Here is a 12,153-nt window from a genome sequence, read left to right on the forward strand (position 1 = left end):
AATACCTCTACTCAGACACTAAAGGAGAACTAACATTAATCAAGCCTCTAAATTGGACCAAGCACTGTACTGCCCTCTTTAAATATGCTCTCATTTAATTTAACACTCATAACAGTTTTCTTTGGTAGGGTTCATGATTTCCCCTTTAAAGTTGAGGAAACTGAGATCCAGTGGGGTTAAGTAATTTAGCTCTGGGCATCTCACACTGTCTCCCATGGACAACCAGGTTTTTCTACTCACAGTTGAGATCTTGGGTAAGTTGCTCCATTCTCTGGAGTCACTTGCCTCCTCTGTGAAGTAAGAGGAATAGGTCAGATCACTGATCTCTCAACTTTTTTGATTATACTGTTCTATTAGTTAAAAAAAAATCTTGGAGCATTTACAGCCTAATACATATTTATGGTAAGTCATATATATACTATTGTGAATCCATTCATTAAATAATGAGCTTATTTTTTTCTTAAATTTTACACTAAAAATATAACTCCGAATACTTTCCCCTCAGGATTGAATCAAGATATTAAGGTTCCTGTGCACCCTACTTTGTAACCCGTGGGACTAGGTGATCTCCATGAGTTCTAAAAATCTGTGATTCTAGGCTGTCTGTTCAGCTTTGTAAATTATAGAAAGAATGCATTGATGAATAACTTCTTGGCATGAGTAAATTCTGATAGAAGAGCCAGAAGGAGCCTGAAAAAACTAGGCCAGGAAAGTTCAGTTGAGAGTCCTGGATAATATAATATGGAAAAACTGAAAACCCAGTAAATGGGGAGGAAGAAGTAGGGATCAAATGAGGTGATGATGATGATGATGAAGATAATAATAATATTTAGTAACATAATAGAATAATTTCTATGTTCTTGGCCCTGTTTAAATCATTTAACATGTATTTCTTTATTTTTTTATCACCACAACAATGCTGTGAGGTAGGTGCTATTATCTTTAAATGAGGAACAGAGAAGGAGAAAATAAGGAACAGAGGGGTCAGGTAACTTACTGGTTGTATAGCTAACAAAAAGCTGAACTGAGATTCAAAGCCAGTCACTTGGTCTCAGAAATGAGACCAAAGGTCATAGAAAATTGCTAAGTCTCAGTGGATATTTGTTCATTGTCTTATAAGGAGCCACTCAGTGGTTGTACTAGTCAGAGTTCTCTAGAGACACAGTAGGATAGATAGATAGATGACAAATAGGTAGATAGATAGATGATAGATAGATGATGTAGATAGATAGATGATAGATAGGTGATGTAGATAGATAGATGATAGATAGATGGATAGATAGATAGGGTTATTATAAATGCCTGGCTCATGTGATGATGGAGGCCGGGAAGCCCAAAATCTTCAGTGTGGGCTGGCAGCTTGGAGACCCAGGAGACCGATGGTGCAGATGAAGACCAAAGGCAGTCAACTGAAGGAGTCTTTCTTGCTCTGAGAGGCCAATTTTTTTGTTCTATTCAGGTCTTCAACTGATTGGATGAGGCCCACCTACATTATGGAGGATAATCTGCTTATTCAAGGTTCACCAATTTAAATATTAATCTCATTCGAAAACATCTTCCAAGTTGACATAACCAGTGTAAGTCATGCAGTGTATTTCATCTATACAATTTCCGAGATGGATATTTGACTCTGTTGAAACCAATTAGGGACAAGAATGTTTACCTTGTGACTTAATGTGTTTCCAGAGACAGGACTATCTTGAAAGCATGAGGGGAAATGTTGCCTGGAATTCAGCCAACAGCAAGGAAGCAGAGCAGAGTGAAAGAGAGACATCCCAATTTTATTTTATGAAACTTGATCCAAGTTTCCTTATGGAAACTAGATATACCTGTGGACTACCCAGTTTTGTGAGTTAATAAATCCCTTTTAATTGGATTTGAGTTGGGCATTCTGATACTTCTAACATAAAAAGTTCTAACAAATATATACAGAGAAGTTAGGCAGGGAAGGAGCCCAAACTTTCTGAGATCAACCTCAGGTTGTAGGCAGTTACCATGATTTATCACAAAAGGACTGTGGCCACTGACTATTAGATCCAGGAAAGCAATGCAGACATTTTCATGTATTTCTAGGTTCAAAGATAAGCCTGGCTGACCTTTTCTGCCAGATGAACTATTGCCTACTTCATGGTTTCACTTAAGACCACTTAATGATAATAAATAAAGGGAAGGATGTGGCCATACATCTAAACCAGAATTTTTTGAAGGATTGGTGACTAAAATTATTTTAATGTACTCTGTAAAAGAATTCATTTTAATTCCCGCAAAAAATAACCTTTCACAAATCTCCTCTACAACATTTTTCTTAATCCTGGTCAATCTCGCTGTATTTCAGACTGTTCTTTGGCTCACATTGTCCCCCTCCTAACTGTCTATCCAATGGTACCAAAAAGTGCTGTCTTCTTCAAAAGCATTTTCCTGTTTTAACCCAGATTGAACTTTCCTTTTCTAAACCAGCGAAGCTGGTATTGCCTGTTCTACTCATTTGAGCACTTAGTCATTTGTTGTCTTATGTCATTACCCTGTAGACTCGTGTCCCTGAAAGAAAAAGAGAGAGAGAGAGATGTACTACTCCAATTTGTAAGACCAAGATAGAACATACTCAAGGATTTGACATATGGGTTGGGCAAGAAAGAGAAAACAGAATGGAGGAAGATCTAGATGTATTGCTCAGCCTGGAATGGTGAATTTAGAGATAGGCACGTGGAGACTGGAGTGCTTTCAACTGTAAAATCAGGCCAAATGTGGAATAGACAGAAAAGATGTCAATACTTTTAGGTTCAGACACATCATCAGTCTGTCAAAGGAGGAGCAATGTAGTGAAGAGCACATGGTCCGATAACAGACCAGGCATTGAGAACAAGCCCTGGGAAGTCAGCAAATAGCCATTTGGTGAGAGAAGTTCTTGACAGGGAAAGCTTCCCTGGGGTCTGAAATGAAAGCAGGACTTTAGACATTGAGACTAGGGTGTAAGCAGAGGGTAAGGACTCACTTGGATGTACGTCACAATCTGGAGTTAGGTCAGATAAATGTAATGCTCTAAAATAATCCCAAACAAGATTCAGGACCGTATGATATAAGAGCCAGAACCTTAGACTTAGAACATGTAGGTTCTAGTTACTAGCTGATTGGTCTTGGACAGGAATTATAACCTCTCTGTGCCTCAATTTCCTCTCTGGTAAAATGAGAGGGTTGGACTAGATGAACCCTAAGTTTCCAAGGGGTGATTCAGGGATTTTCTAACCAAGTAAGTGCATATTTGCTCCAATTACTAAAGACTTCAGACCATTTGAGAAACCTGCACCTTGCTGTCAATTATTCTAGATATTAAGGTTCTATGTAAGATTTCTCTTGAAAATAGAATTCTACTGAAAAGAACAGTTTGAAAACCACTTGAGCAGATGCTACTAGAGTCTGTTTTCATGATATGAACTAATAGGATTCTTTATCCTTCTGGCAAATAACCCTAGATGATAAGTGATTGGGGTTTTATTGATATCACTTGAGAGCGTCTTGTGAAATAAAGGGCCTAAAGTGTCTTTGGCCAAAGGAACTAATCAAATATTTGGATTTCTGATCAAATATATTTATTATTGTATTTTACGTTAAAAAGTAATACATGTTATGATGGACACTTTCAACAATAAAGAGAAGTATAAGGAAGAAAATGGAAATCATATGGATGACTTTAAGCCAGGGAAAATAACTATCACCATTTAGTTTATTTTCTTCTGGTCTTTTTGTGTTTGTGTGTGTGTGCGTGCACACAGGCACAATGTTTTTCAACAAACTTAGGGCTCTGTACATTTATATACCGTACATTTAAAGGTGAGTAAGAGTAGACTAGTAGGAGTGTTAAAATACAGAAGTAATTAAATTACAGTTTAATGTAAACATACTATAAAGGAGGTAAATATAATCTGCTGCAAGAGTTCAGCAGAAATGAAATCACTTTTACCTAGGTAAAAGCTTCAAAACAAGAAGCTCTATGGATTTCAGATAGACTGATGTGAGAGAGAAGATATTCTCAGATAAGTCAACAGAGGGTATTGCAATGGAAATGGGGGGAACCAGTGTCAATTGACAAACCCCAGAGTAGACAATCCATCTAGACTGTCCCCCTAGTCTCTGCTTTCTCTGCCTGGCTTGGGATTTCATACACAGGCAGATCTCATTTTATTGCACTTAACAGACACTGTGCTTTTTACAAGTTGAAGGTTTGCGGCAACCCTGCATTGAGAAAGTCTATCAGCGCCATCTTTCCACCAGCATTTGCTCACTTCGTGTCTCTGTGTCACATTTTGATAATTCTCACAATATTTTAAAGACTGCACCAGCAAAAAGATTACAACTCGCTAAAGACTTTTATGATGGTTAGCATTTTTTAGCAATAAAGTATTTTTTAAAGGTATGTACATTATTTTTTTGAACATAATGCTTTGCACATTAAAGAGACTACGTATAGTGCAAATATAACTTTTACTTGCCATGGGAAACCAAAAAATTTCTATGACTTTCTTTACTGTGATATTCACTTTATTGTGGTGGTCTGGAACTGAACCTGGAATATCTGCAAAGTATGCCTGTACAGTTAAGATAGCAGCATTATTTACAATTGCCAATGTATGGAAGCAACCTAAGTGTCCATCAACAGATGAATGGATAAAGAATAAGTGGTATTATATATATATATATATATATATATATATATATATATATATACACACACACACACAATGGAATACTACTTGGCCATAAAAAAGAATGAAATTTTGCCATTTGCAACTACATGGATGGAGAACTTGGAGGGTATTATGCTAAGTGAAATAAGTTGAAAGACAAATACTGTATGATATCAATTATATGTGGAATTAAGAAAACAAAACAAACTGGTAAATATAACAAAAAAGAAACAGACTCACAGATACAGAGAACTAACCAGTGGTTACCAGTGGAGAGGGAAGAGGGGAGGGGCAACATAGGGGTAGGGGATTAAGAGGTACAAACTACCATGTGTAAAATAAATAAGCTACAGGGTTATATAGTACAATACAGGGAATATAGCTAATATTTTATAATAACTATAACAGTACCCAAAAGAGTACTTATGTATAATTCAAGTTTCTCTCTGTGAAAAGAGTATGAAAATCACTAAACAGACATTTTGAAAATAAACAGTACATCTTAGTTCAAGAATAAAAATTGTGAAATTCGTATTAGGGAAAGTTTTCTATTTTATGATTCCCAGACACCCTCAAAAAAAGTTGGCAAATAAAAAAGAGAGAGGGTTTAAATAGTTCTATGTGAGATAGAAGAAACGTAAAAAGAAGAGAGGTTTACTAGAGTAGAAACCTTAGAAACCAGGGCCAGTAGTTCAGCGGGAACAGTTAATTATTTTATAATAACTATTTTAAAATTGTGAATCATTACCTTGTACATCTGAAAGATATATAATATTGTACATCAACTATACCTCAAAGAGTTTGTATACTGGCCCCATAAGCTATTAAAATAGTTTGGCGTTCCTAAACCACTGCTGACAGAGATGATGGGGGATGGAAACTTCATAGAGTTGACATAAAGTGTCCTGTCACCGCCAATGTAGAGCAATCTCTTTTCAGATCTCATGTGAAGCAGGAAGCAACACTTTCATCTTAATAGGGGTTTAAACCCCACCCCTATCTTTCCTATGCTGTGTGAGTAGCAGAATAGAGGGTCATTGATCTTACAAAGAGATGGAGGACATGGAGACCGTTATTGCCTGCAGCCAGTCAGCACTTTCCATAGACGTCATATACAGACTTGCATATATATAGACTGCACTGTGAGCAAGTGTCCAAGTAAAGACTGAGACTTCACAATAAGGTTTCCAAAACAAGATGCAGCATAGGTTTTACTGGACAAAAACAGAGTAGAACATGTAGGGGAAAAGTCCATTCTGAAGCAAGTTATTGCGTTATTGAGCTATTGAATCCAAAGACTGCCAGTTTCTCCCCAAGGGGGAACTGGCACTGTGATCAGAGCCTGCGGTGTGTTCATTGTATATTAGTTGTTTAACCAAGACATGGCTGTGCTCAGGAGGCATCTACATTCTCAACTTGTTAGCTGGAGCCCAGCTTAGTACCTCTCATGAGTTCCTGACGAAAAACCAATTCCTTAAGTCTTCAGAGGGTTGGGTACTTCACTGAAGACTGATGGGAAAAGAAGAGGAGGGTTACATTACATACTATGCTTAGAATCCTCATTTGAAAATCCTCATTAGCTATGTCTCTTCTCCCTGTGAAGTTCCTCTTTTTCACTAGCCACTTTCTCTCTTTCTCCATCCTTCTCCTAACTGTTCCTGCTCACCTTCTGGCCCTGGTTTGTAAGGTTTCTGCTCTAGTAAGCCTGACTGCTTTTCATGTCTCTTCTATCTCACATAGAACTATTTAAACCCTCTCTCTTTTTTTATTTGCCAACTTCTGAGGGTGTCTGGAAATCGTAAAATTGCAAACTTTCCCTAATACGAATTTCACAATTTTTATTTGTGTACTAAGATGTATTGTTTATTTTCAAAACGTCTGTTTAGTGATTTTCATACTCTTTTCACAGAGAGAAACTTGAGTTACACGTACTTACTCTTTTGGGTACTGTTATAAGTGGGTGCACGTACAGTTGACCTCACTGTCACTGTCAAGATTTTGATGCCATAGAAGTTGACCAAACCAGGTAAGAAGACTCATCCCATTTCCTAAGTACTTTAACTGTCATCCAATCTGATGCATCTTACAGATGAGATTGGAAAGACAGATCAGTTGAAATCATTGTTTCTTTTTTTTTTCCTTGTTTATTGATTGATTTTTTTTACGTCTTTATTGGAGTATAATTGCTTTACAATGTTGTGTTAGTTTCTGTTGTACAACAAAGTGAATCAACTATATGTATACATATATCCCCATATCCCCTCCCTCTTGAACGTCCCTCCCACCCTCCCTATCCCACCCCTCTAAGTCGTCGCAAAGCACCAAGCTGATCTCCCTGTGCTATGCAGCTACTTCCCACTAGCTATCTATTTTACATTTGGTAGTGTATATATGTCCATGCCACTCTCTCACTTCACCCCAGCTTACCCTTCCCCACCGCCCGTGTCCTCCAGTCCATTCTCTATGTCTGTATCGTTATTCCTGCCCCGCCACTAGTTTCATCAGTACCATATTTTTTAGATTCCATATATATGTGTTAGCATATGGCATTTGTTTTTCTCTTTCTGACTTACTTCAGTCTGTATGACAGACTCTAGGTCCATCCACCTCACTACAAATAACTCAATTTCATTTCTTTTTATGGCTGAGTAATATTCCATTGTATATATGTGCCACATCTTCTTTATCCATTCATCTGTCGATGGACATTTAGGTTGCTTCCACGTCCTGGCTATTGTAAATAGTGCTGCAGTGGACATTGTGGTACATGTCTCTTTTCTGAATTATGGTTTTCTTAAATGCCCCAACCAAAAGATACAGACTGGCTACAAAAATAAGACCCATATATATGCTGTCTACAAGAGACCCACTTCAGACCTAGGGACACATACAGACTGAAAGTGAAGGGATGGAAAAAGATATTCCAAGCAAATGGAAATCAAAAGAAAGCTGGAGTAGCAATACTAGTATCAGATAAAAAAGATATTAAAATAAAGACTGTTACAAGAGATAAGGAAGGGCACTGTTGGTGGAAATCATTGTTTCTTAAGTTCTACTACAAGTTTCTAGAAGAGTGGATTGATCACAGTTGTGCGTCAACAGGCAGTGCTGGGTAGGCTATACTAGTAGGGAAAGGCTAAAATTGGAGAATCCAGTTTAAAAATTCTGGTGTTATTTCTGTGGTTACTGGAAAGGTATCCTCTGAAGGGAACCTGAGATAATTCTCCAATTCTACTATAGCCTGGATGAGGTATTTCTTTTGTTCTGGACAATTTATTATTTCCCATTTGGTTTTCCACCTAGGAAGGGAGCATTTTGTAAAGAAGATATGACTATCTGATCAGTGGAAAGGAACAACTCTCCTTTTTTACCTAATAAATTGAATTCTGATTTATAAATCAGCAATAATAAATCTAGTAGTATGAATTAATTTTGGAGAGACTGAACACTTGTCTGGGCCAATAAAAAGGAAATATTTAACATATTTTAATATTAAGTTAAATACTTAAATGTAAAATAAAGACAGAGGCATCTGTGTGGCATCTTAGCCATGTTCCCACCCTCCCCTTTATTTTATTTATTTATTTAATTTATTTATTCGTTCATTTATTTATTTATTTAGGCTGCGTAGGGTCTTTGTTGCTGTGCGTGGGCTTTCTCTAGTTGTGGTGAGCGGGGGCTACTCTTCGTTGCAGTGCACGGTTCTCACTGCGGTGGCTTCTCTTATTGTGGAGCACGGGCTCTAGGCGCGTGGGCTTCAGTAGTTGTGACACACAGGCTTCAGTAGCTGTGGCTTGTGGGCTCCAGAGTGCAGGCTCAGTAGTTGTAGCACACGGGCTTAGTTGCTCCGCGGCATGTGGGATCTTCCCAGATGAGGGCTTGAACCCATGTGCCCTGCATTGGCAGGCGGATTCTTAACCACTGCGCCACCAAGGAAGTCCCTCCCTTTTACTTTTTAATTGCCATATGCCATTTCAAGGTCATTAATGTCTGTTCTTCGGTTTCCTAATCTATGCAAGAAGCTAATACTTGTTCTAAAGTGTTCTTTTAAGAAGCAAATTATCAGTAGAAGAAAAGACGAGAGAAAAAAACTGAGGTGTTATAAAATTTTAAAGGGATTACAAGTTAACTTTATAAACAGAAATCGTTTGGCCCTTCGTTCCTGATAGACCATACCTGGTTGTACTGAAAAGGTATAAGACATTTAATTTATATAAAATATATGCCCCTGTCTATGAATGTTTACTGTCACATGCTCCATTCTTGAGCTTTGTACAATGTTGAGAAATATTTGAATTAGATTTATATTATTTCTAGGATAAAAAATTTTAGTGGGTATAAATTGATAACTCCATAAAAGTTCTCTGGAATAATTGGAAAGATGTGCACCCAAGATGAACCAAATCAGATGCTCTCAGTTCAGGGCAAATTGTTCTCTGCTCACCCTAAAACCAGTCCTTCTTAAAAACATTTAATAATCTCAGTGCCTGGAGTCTCCCTTTCCTACCGCTCATGCCGTACCTCAGCCCTGCTTGAAAACTTGTACTGTTGCTACCACTGATATATCTGTTCTAGAAAGAAACAGGCTTTCGTTTCCAGGACTGTCAAATGAGGAGCTTTCACGAGAACACAAGGATTCACTCTATTATTGCACATCATAGAACTCATGCCCGTAGCTTGAAAATAGAAGTCTTTGGTGTAGGCATTTGCTTGTTTGACAGTTCTGTTCTAAATTTTGAAACTAGTGGTACTGTAAAGTGCCTGTCTGACGATGGTGTACCAGCGCTTAGTCACGCAAAATAATTACTGTTCACGGTTCCTTAGCTGAAGTCAATAGCTCCGTGCAAAACACAACATAATGCAGAGATCTGAAGTTACTAAATCAAAACTGAGAAAAAGAAGAATTTTAAGCAGGCTTGGCAGAAAAAAATAGGTTCTACGAGATTTGCCAAGTGATTTCTCTCAGCATACGGAAGGCTCTAATATTTTTAAAAGAACCCCCATGATAGAAACCATGGTAACTTTTATTAGTATGTCCTGGTGATTGTTGTCAGTTAACTTACATGACGTCAAAAACACGAAAGCAGTTATGGAGATAGCAAATGGTGCCTACTGCTTGTTTTCTAAACTTGAAATAATATTTTCAGGTTTGCTTCTGTCAATTCAGTGTTTGAATATCTACATCCAATATATCATCTACACTGAAGGGCTTGATTAAGTTAACCTAAGTGTATATAGGACTGAATTTTTGTGGCTGGAGTGTTGGGATGCCTACCCTGGACCCGTAGTAGGGCCTGTGAATCAGTATAGTGGTGCATGCAGGAAAAGTGAACATCAGTCCTACAAACGAAGAGTTATCTCTCCATGTTGCCCGAAACATTTGCCAGAGAATCTTGGCCAGATTAGGTATTGCTGCTTGAATGCAAGGGATGATGTCCTTCTTAACCCCCGGCAGACAATTGCACTTAAGAGTATCCCTCTTCTGGGAATAACAAACAGCAATATCTATCGTTTCCTTAGAAGAGGGAGAAACACAGAAAATAAACCAGGAATTTCACAGACTCTGCCATAATATATTTACCTTCAACACTTTCAATCCAGTATTAAGACAGAATTGTTAGAGATGGATATGTAATTATTTTAAACTTAGCTCATGGCCACTTTCCATAGAGTTCATGAGTTTTTAAAAAAATAATCTGTTGTTGAGGTTTAATTAGTATACAGTGAAGTGCACAGATTTTAAGTATACAGTTCAATGGTTTTGACAAATGTATACTTGCATGTAACTAATATCCTGAACATTTTCATCACTCCAGAAAGTTTTCTTATGCTCCTTTCCAGCTAATTATCACCCTTATCCCACTAGAAACAACCACGTTTCTCATTGCTGTTATCATAGATTAGTTTGCCTGTTTTTGAACTTCATATAAATGAATCATAGAGTATATACTCCTTTGTGTCTCATTTTCTTTTTGCTTCACATAGTGTTGAGACTTAGTCATGTTATTGTGTGTATCTGTAGTCTATTATTATTTTTAAATTGTGCTGTAGGTAGTGTTTTATATGTATATACCACAGTTTGTTTTCCCATTCTTCTGCTGATGGACATTTAGGTTTTCCCAATTTGGGGCAATTGCATATAAAGCAGCAAAGAAATTCTTAAACAATCCTTTTTGTGTCTAAATGTCCTCTTTTCCCTTGAGTTATTCCTCAGAGTGGAAATGTTGGATTATAGCCTAGGTCTAAGTTTATCTTTATAAGAAACTACAAGACAGTTTTCCTAGTGTGGGGATCCCATTTTTTTACTCTCACAGGCAACATGTGAGAATCCCATTTGCTTCACACCCTTGTCAGTATTTGATCTTGTCTGTGTTTTCAATTCTTGCCATCCTAATGTTTGGGAAGAAATGTCTCATTGTGATTTTTTTTGATGGATATTTATAACTTGAATTCAATTATATTATGAGGAAGGAGCAAAAAGTAAAAATATCAATGAACAAAGAAACAAGTCAAAAAGAGAGCTATAGAATAATACAAAGATATTTGAAGGAAGGAAGGAAGTAAAAGAGGGAAGCGTAAAGTAATGAAACGTGAAATAAACATTTAATAGAAAGGATCACAAAGCCAAAAATTGATCAAGAAAGAAGAGAAAGCACAAATAAATTCTATTATGAATAAAATGGGACCCTAACTACTGATGCAGCAAACATTAAAAAGATGAGGAAAACATTATAATAACCTCATAGTAATAAACTGCTTAGAAAATATAACTTTCCAAAACTGACCCACAAAGAAAAAGACTGAATTCTCTTCAATAACCATTTAAAAATCTGGACTGTTAGTTAAAAAAAAAATCCTACCCAAAGGGAAACATGAGGTCCAGAGGGCTTTACAGGTAAACTCTATAGAATAGTCAAGAAACAGATTATCCAAACCTTTATACAAACTCTTAAAATAATAGAAAAAGGGTGAACACTCCCAACACACTCTGTGCGGCTGGTATAACTTGATACCAAAACTAGACAAGGACAGTATAAAAACCCAGAAAACTACAGGCTAATCTCATCCATGAACCAAGATGCAAACTCCAAACCAAAATTAACAGCAAAGTGAACCCAGCAATATATTAAAAAACTAAAGCTTCATGGCTAACTTAGGTTTATCTCAAAATGTAATCAAAATCATGATCAGGAATTGTTCATGAAACTTCAACGAAAGGGTTAAGGATAGCCAAGACTCTCCTCAAAAACTAGCTGAAAAGACTTGTCTTACTAATTATGTAATTAATAATTAAGACAGTGCATTGGTTCAGTGATAGAAAAATAGAGCTAAGGAATAAAACAATGAGCCCCGAAAGAGACCCATGTGAGTATCTCATTGTTATCTGACTAAATATCTCTGAAGACTAATGCCACTGGACACCTTTGCATATGCTTCTTAACCATTCAGATATGTTCTTTTGTGAAGTGTC

At 37.0% G+C, this 12,153-nt stretch overlaps 1 protein-coding gene across 1 annotated transcript in view; it reads left to right on the forward strand.

The window, feature by feature from the left end:
* The first annotated feature begins 1,455 nt into the window (after positions 1-1,455).
* The window catches only part of MGST1 (microsomal glutathione S-transferase 1), a 34,618-nt gene continuing 23,920 nt past the window's right edge, over positions 1,456-12,153 (forward strand). The window contains exons 1-2 of the mRNA XM_049695111.1: positions 1,456-1,577; positions 6,592-6,708. The gene's annotated coding sequence lies outside the window, so the exon portion shown is untranslated. The remainder of the gene's footprint in view (positions 1,578-6,591; positions 6,709-12,153) is intronic.

The sequence above is a fragment of the Orcinus orca genome, chromosome 11 (genome assembly GCF_937001465.1).
Source record: "Orcinus orca chromosome 11, mOrcOrc1.1, whole genome shotgun sequence".
Classification (NCBI taxonomy): domain Eukaryota; kingdom Metazoa; phylum Chordata; class Mammalia; order Artiodactyla; family Delphinidae; genus Orcinus; species Orcinus orca.